The following is a 6,532-nucleotide window of genomic DNA, read 5'->3' as shown; positions in this document are numbered from 1 at the left end:
ATTTAATATCTAATGATATGCAAAAGAATATTCTCATTTTACTTCACACCAATTTAGATTTTACATTGAAACTTATGAGGCAGGTTATTAAAAAAAAATAACAGGCCAAGTCAAAAAAAATTTAATTATTTTTTTTGTGTGAAAAAAGATGCTAAAGAAATTGTGATTTGCCAAGTATCTAAGACTTTGACCACCGCAGTTTTGAAGAGTTTGTCCCATCTCGTTAACTGGCCACCAACCATGCAGGGTAAAGGTGCTTGGAATGGGTGAGAAGTGACATCTATTCTTTGAGCAAAACCCTAGTGGCCAAGTATGAACCAACGAAAAGTGTGTTGTAGTTGGACGAATAGCTTTATTTTGAATGGTATTACAACTGAATTTTCTTTTTTCCTTGACTCTCTGCAACATCAATAAATTAATTCAAACAAAATATTATTATCTCTCAAAATCAAAGCAAAAGACAAACATTAAATACTGAGATTAATGACAAAATATATATAAACAGTACTAAACTCACGAGGGACAATAACATCTCTTGGGATGAATGCATGTGCAAGAACCACATATATTGTGAGTATTGCTGCAAATAGCACTAAATTCTTTATTGGCTCCGTTCTCTGTGGAGAGATTTCCTTTCCTTTCCTTTTCTTTTCTTGCTGGGCCCTTTGATGAGAGTTCTCATTTTTCTTGTCTTTTCTTGGAGGGGAGAAGGGCTTCTTTTGAGAAAGACTCTGTTTTCTTTTCTTGCTGGCTCATTGGGGACAGATTTCATTTTCTCTTCCTTTCTTGCTGGGGAGAAGGCTCTTTTTGGGGGAGAGATTTCCTTTCCTTTCCTTTTCTTGCTGGGCTCTTTGGGGAGGGATTTCTTTTCCTCTTCTTTTCTTGCTTGGGAGAAGGCTTTGTATCAGTAAACCAGAGAGAAAGAGATCACGTGCTAAAAAAAGAATCGGCACATTTATTTGTTGTGGGCATTGGTCAGCAAGGAAAATCTGTTTCAAATTCATGACATTGACAGATCTCTGCTGCGTAGCTAAACAATAATTTTTGAAATGTCATATTGCAGGATCATTTTTTCTGTTACAATTCCAACCAAAAACGCTCCTCCAAACAGAACTGAAAAGGAAAACAAATGAAGTCTTGGCTAAGTCCAAACAATTTTTATTTATCACCCAATCTTAATCTATTCTATGAATATCCAGATTTTCCAGCCTCATGGGTTTTTTACAAGTCTTCCACAACTGTGAGCACCCGCCATTGCAGCTTCAGCATTCCAGACTATTCACGAAAATTTATTTTATGTTTTTTAAAATAATAAAATATTGAAAAATTTCTGACTGGAATATTTTGTTGGCTAATTAAACTATCTAGGAAGCTCCATGAGAGTTGGTCACTGGTATTAGCATGAACAGTGTGTTTACAAGTCTGACTACCTCTACTCGATAGTATTTCTAATTTTAGACAGTATCAGCAATCCTTTGTTATAACAAGCAACCGTAGTTCTTTGAAATGCATCTAAACCTTTCAATTAGCACTCATCAACAAGATTACAAAACAACCTTTCAATTAGCACTCATCAACAAGACTACAACAGTCTAAAAGTAGAAGCTTTTGCTACCTAAAAATCAAAAACAGTAACATATTCATTTCCTAAAGATAGGATCAGATCAGCAGCTCCGACATTGCAGAAATAGCCACCACATGCAATTGCAGAAACAGTCCCACATGCAATTGCAGAACCTGAAGAAGATAGTTGCCTAGCATTATAAATAAAGCTTAGTAATTAGATTTGTTGCACTTGGTAAAATAGGTTAGAAATGGGCTTACCAACGTAGATTTTCTTTGTTTCATAGCCATATTTCTTCTCCACCGCAAGTCCTCCACTCTAGTGTTTCAAACCATTTACATGGAATGACGTGAGTTCTATTAGTGCATACTTTTATTTCAATCAACCTTCTCTTACCTTCTTTCCAAAAGAATTTTAGTCCAAAACTAGTTGTATCAAATTTCTTCTGAAAAGCTTCTTCAATTGTAGACCTTGAGTAAAATCCACCGGCTTTAATTTGATTATTTCCCAGCACTGCAAGCATGCCGACTTTTATTTTCATATTCAAGGCTTTTCTGAAATACTCTTTAGGGATGAAATCGGTACAGCTTCAATGTCGGTTGTATTCATGATTCCAAAATCTATATTGGTTGCTGTCAGCTGCTTCCCTTTTAAGATCTGGCCAATGCTGCAACATCTCGTTGTGGAAGCGGAAGTCTTTTGAATGAAACTGTGTCACACAGACATTTATCAAATATTTAATATCTAATGATATGCAAAAGAATATTCTCATTTTACTTCACACCAATTTAGATTTTACATTGAAACTTATGAGGCAGGTTATTAAAAAAAAATAACAGGCCAAGTCAAAAAAAATTTAATTATTTTTTTTTGTGTGAAAAAAGATGCTAAAGAAATTGTGACTTGCCAAGTATCTAAGACTTTGACCACCGCAGTTTTGAAGAGTTTGTCCCATCTCGTTAACTGGCCACCAACCATGCAGGGTAAAGGTGCTTGGAATGGGTGAGAAGTGACATCTATTCTTTGAGCAAAACCCTAGTGGCCAAGTATGAACCAACGAAAAGTGTGTTGTAGTTGGACGAATAGCTTTATTTTGAATGGTATTACAAACTGAATTTTCTTTTTCCTTGACTCTCTGCTGCAACATCAATAAATTAATTCAAACAAAATATTATTATCTCTCAAAATCAAAGCAAAAGACAAACATTAAATACTGAGATTAATGACAAAATATATATAAACAGTACTAAACTCACGAGGGACAATAACATCTCTTGGGATGAATGCATGTGCAAGAACCACATATATTGTGAGTATTGCTGCAAATAGCACTAAATTCTTTATTGGCTCCGTTCTCTGTGGAGAGATTTCCTTTCCTTTCCTTTTCTTTTCTTGCTGGGCCCTTTGATGAGAGTTCTCATTTTTCTTGTCTTTTCTTGGAGGGGAGAAGGGCTTCTTTTTGAGAAAGACTCTGTTTCTTTTCTTGCTGGGCTCATTGGGGACAGATTTCATTTTCTCTTCCTTTCTTGCTGGGGAGAAGGCTCTTTTTGGGGGAGAGATTTCCTTTCCTTTCCTTTTCTTGCTGGGCTCTTTGGGAGGGATTTCTTTTCCTCTTCTTTTCTTGCTTGGGAGAAGCTTTGTATCAGTAAACCAGAGAGAAAGAGATCACGTGCTAAAAAAAGAATCGGCACATTTATTTGTTGTGGGCATTGGTCAGCAAGGAAAATCTGTTTCAAATTCATGACATTGACAGATCTCTGCGTAGCTAAACAATAATTTTTGAAATGTCATATTGCAGGATCATTTTTCTGTTACAATTCCAACCAAAACGCTCCTCCAAACAGAACTGAAAAAGGAAAACAAATGAAGTCTTGGCTAAGTCCAAACAATTTTTATTTATCACCCAATCTTAATCTATTCTATGAATATCCAGATTTTCCAGCCTCATGGGTTTTTTACAAGTCTTCCACAACTGTGAGCACCCGCCATTGCAGCTTCAGCATTCCAGACTATTCACGAAAATTTATTTTATGTTTTTTTAAAATAATAAAATATTGAAAAATTTCTGACTGGAATATTTTGTTGGCTAATTAAACTATCTAGGAAGCTCCATGAGAGTTGGTCACTGGTAATTAGCATGAACAGTGTGTTTACAAGTCTGACTACCTCTACTCGATAGTATTTCTAATTTTAGACAGTATCAGCAATCCTTTGTTATAACAAGCAACCGTAGTTCTTTGAAATGCATCTAAACCTTTCAATTAGCACTCATCAACAAGATTACAAAACAACCTTTCAATTAGCACTCATCAACAAGACTACAACAGTCTAAAAGTAGAAGCTTTTGCTACCTAAAAAATCAAAAACAGTAACATATTCATTTCCTAAAAGATAGGATCAGATCAGCAGCTCCGACATTGCAGAAATAGCCACCACATGCAATTGCAGAAACAGTCCCACATGCAATTGCAAGAACCTGAAGAAGATAGTTGCCTAGCATTATAAATAAAAGCTTAGTAATTAGATTTGTTGCACTTGTAAAATAGGTTAGAAATGGGCTTACCAACGTAGATTTTCTTTGTTTCATAGCCATATTTCTTCTCCACCGCAAGTCCTCCACTCTAGTGTTTCAAACCATTTACATGGAATGACGTGAGTTCTATTAGTGCATACTTTTATTTCAATCAACCTTCTCTTACCTTCTTTCCAAAAGAATTTTAGTCCAAAACTAGTTGTATCAAATTTCTTCTGAAAAGCTTCTTCAATTGTAGACCTTGAGTAAAATCCACCGGCTTTAATTTGATTATTTCCCAGCACTGCAAGCATGCCGACTTTTATTTTCATATTCAAGGCTTTTCTGAAATACTCTTTAGGGATGAAATCGGTACAGCTTCAATGTCGGTTGTATTCATGATTCCAAAATCTATATTGGTTGCTGTCAGCTGCTTCCCTTTTAAGATCTGGCCAATGCTGCAACATCTCGTTGTGGAAGCGGAAGTCTTTTGAATGAAACTGTGTCACACAGACATTTATCAAATACTTTAATATCTAATGATATGCAAAAGAATATTCTCATTTTACTTCACACCAATTTAGATTTTACATTGAAACTTATGAGGCAGGTTATTAAAAAAAAATAACAGGCCAAGTCAAAAAAAATTTAATTATTTTTTTTGTGTGAAAAAAGATGCTAAAGAAATTGTGACTTGCCAAGTATCTAAGACTTTGACCACCGCAGTTTTGAAGAGTTTGTCCCATCTCGTTAACTGGCCACCAACCATGCAGGGTAAAGGTGCTTGGAATGGGTGAGAAGTGACATCTATTCTTTGAGCAAAACCCTAGTGGCCAAGTATGAACCAACGAAAAGTGTGTTGTAGTTGGACGAATAGCTTTATTTTGAATGGTATTACAACTGAATTTTCTTTTTCCTTGACTCTCTGCAACATCAATAAATTAATTCAAACAAAATATTATTATCTCTCAAAATCAAAGCAAAAGACAAACATTAAATACTGAGATTAATGACAAAATATATATAAACAGTACTAAACTCACGAGGGACAATAACATCTCTTGGGATGAATGCATGTGCAAGAACCACATATATTGTGAGTATTGCTGCAAATAGCACTAAATTCTTTATTGGCTCCGTTCTCTGTGGAGAGATTTCCTTTCCTTTCCTTTTCTTTTCTTGCTGGGCCCTTTGATGAGAGTTCTCATTTTTCTTTGTCTTTTCTTGAGGGGAGAAGGCTTCTTTTGAGAAAGACTCTGTTTTCTTTTCTTGTTGGGCTCATTGGGGACATATTTCATTTTCTCTTCCTTTCTTGCTGGGGAGAAGGCTCTTTTTGGGGGAGAGATTTCCTTTCCTTTCCTTTTCTTGCTGGGCTCTTTGGGGAGGGATTTCTTTTCCTCTTCTTTTCTTGCTTGGGAGAAGCTTTGTATCAGTAAACCAGAGAGAAAGAGATCACGTGCTAAAAAAAGAATCGGCACATTTATTTGTTGTGGGCATTGGTCAGCAAGGAAAATCTGTTTCAAATTCATGACATTGACAGATCTCTGCGTAGCTAAACAATAATTTTTGAAATGTCATATTGCAGGATCATTTTTCTGTTACAATTCCAACCAAAACGCTCCTCCAAAACAGAACTAAAAAGGAAAACAAATGAAGTCTTGGCTAAGTCCAAACAATTTTTATTTATCACCCAATCTTAATCTATTCTATGAAATATCCAGATTTTCCAGCCTCATGGGTTTTTTACAAGTCTTCCACAACTGTGAGCACCCGCCATTGCAGCTTCAGCATTCCAGACTATTCACGAAAATTATATTTATGTTTTTTAAAATAATAAAATATTGAAAAATTTCTGACTGGAATATTTTGTTGGCTAATTAAACTATCTAGGAAGCTCCATGAGAGTTGGTCACTGGTATTAGCTATGAACAGTGTGTTTACAAGTCTGACTACCATCTACTCGATAGTATTTCTAATTTTAGACAGTATCAGCAATCCTTTGTTATAACAAGCAACCGTAGTTCTTTGAAATGCATCTAAACCTTTCAATTAGCACCTCATCAACAAGATTACAAAACAACCTTTCAATTAGCACTCATCAACAAGACTACAACAGTCTAAAAGTAGAAGCTTTTGCTACCTAAAAATCAAAAACAGTAACATATTCATTTCCTAAAGATAGGATCAGATCAGCAGCTCCGACATTGCAGAAATAGCCACCACATGCAATTGCAGAAACAGTCCCACATGCAATTGCAGAAACCTGAAGAAGATAGTTGCCTAGCATTATAAATAAAGCTTAGTAATTAGATTTGTTGCACTTGGTAAAATAGGTTAGAAATGGGCTTACCAACGTAGATTTTCTTTGTTTCATAGCCATATTTCTTCTCCACCGCAAGTCCTCCACTCTAGTGTTTCAAACCATTTACATGGAATGACGTGAGTTCTATTAGTGC

The sequence above is a fragment of the Populus alba genome, chromosome 12, assembly GCF_005239225.2.
Source record: "Populus alba chromosome 12, ASM523922v2, whole genome shotgun sequence".
NCBI lineage: Eukaryota > Viridiplantae > Streptophyta > Magnoliopsida > Malpighiales > Salicaceae > Populus > Populus alba.
The sequence above is the reverse complement of the archived record's forward strand: the minus strand, read 5'-3'. Positions refer to the sequence as shown.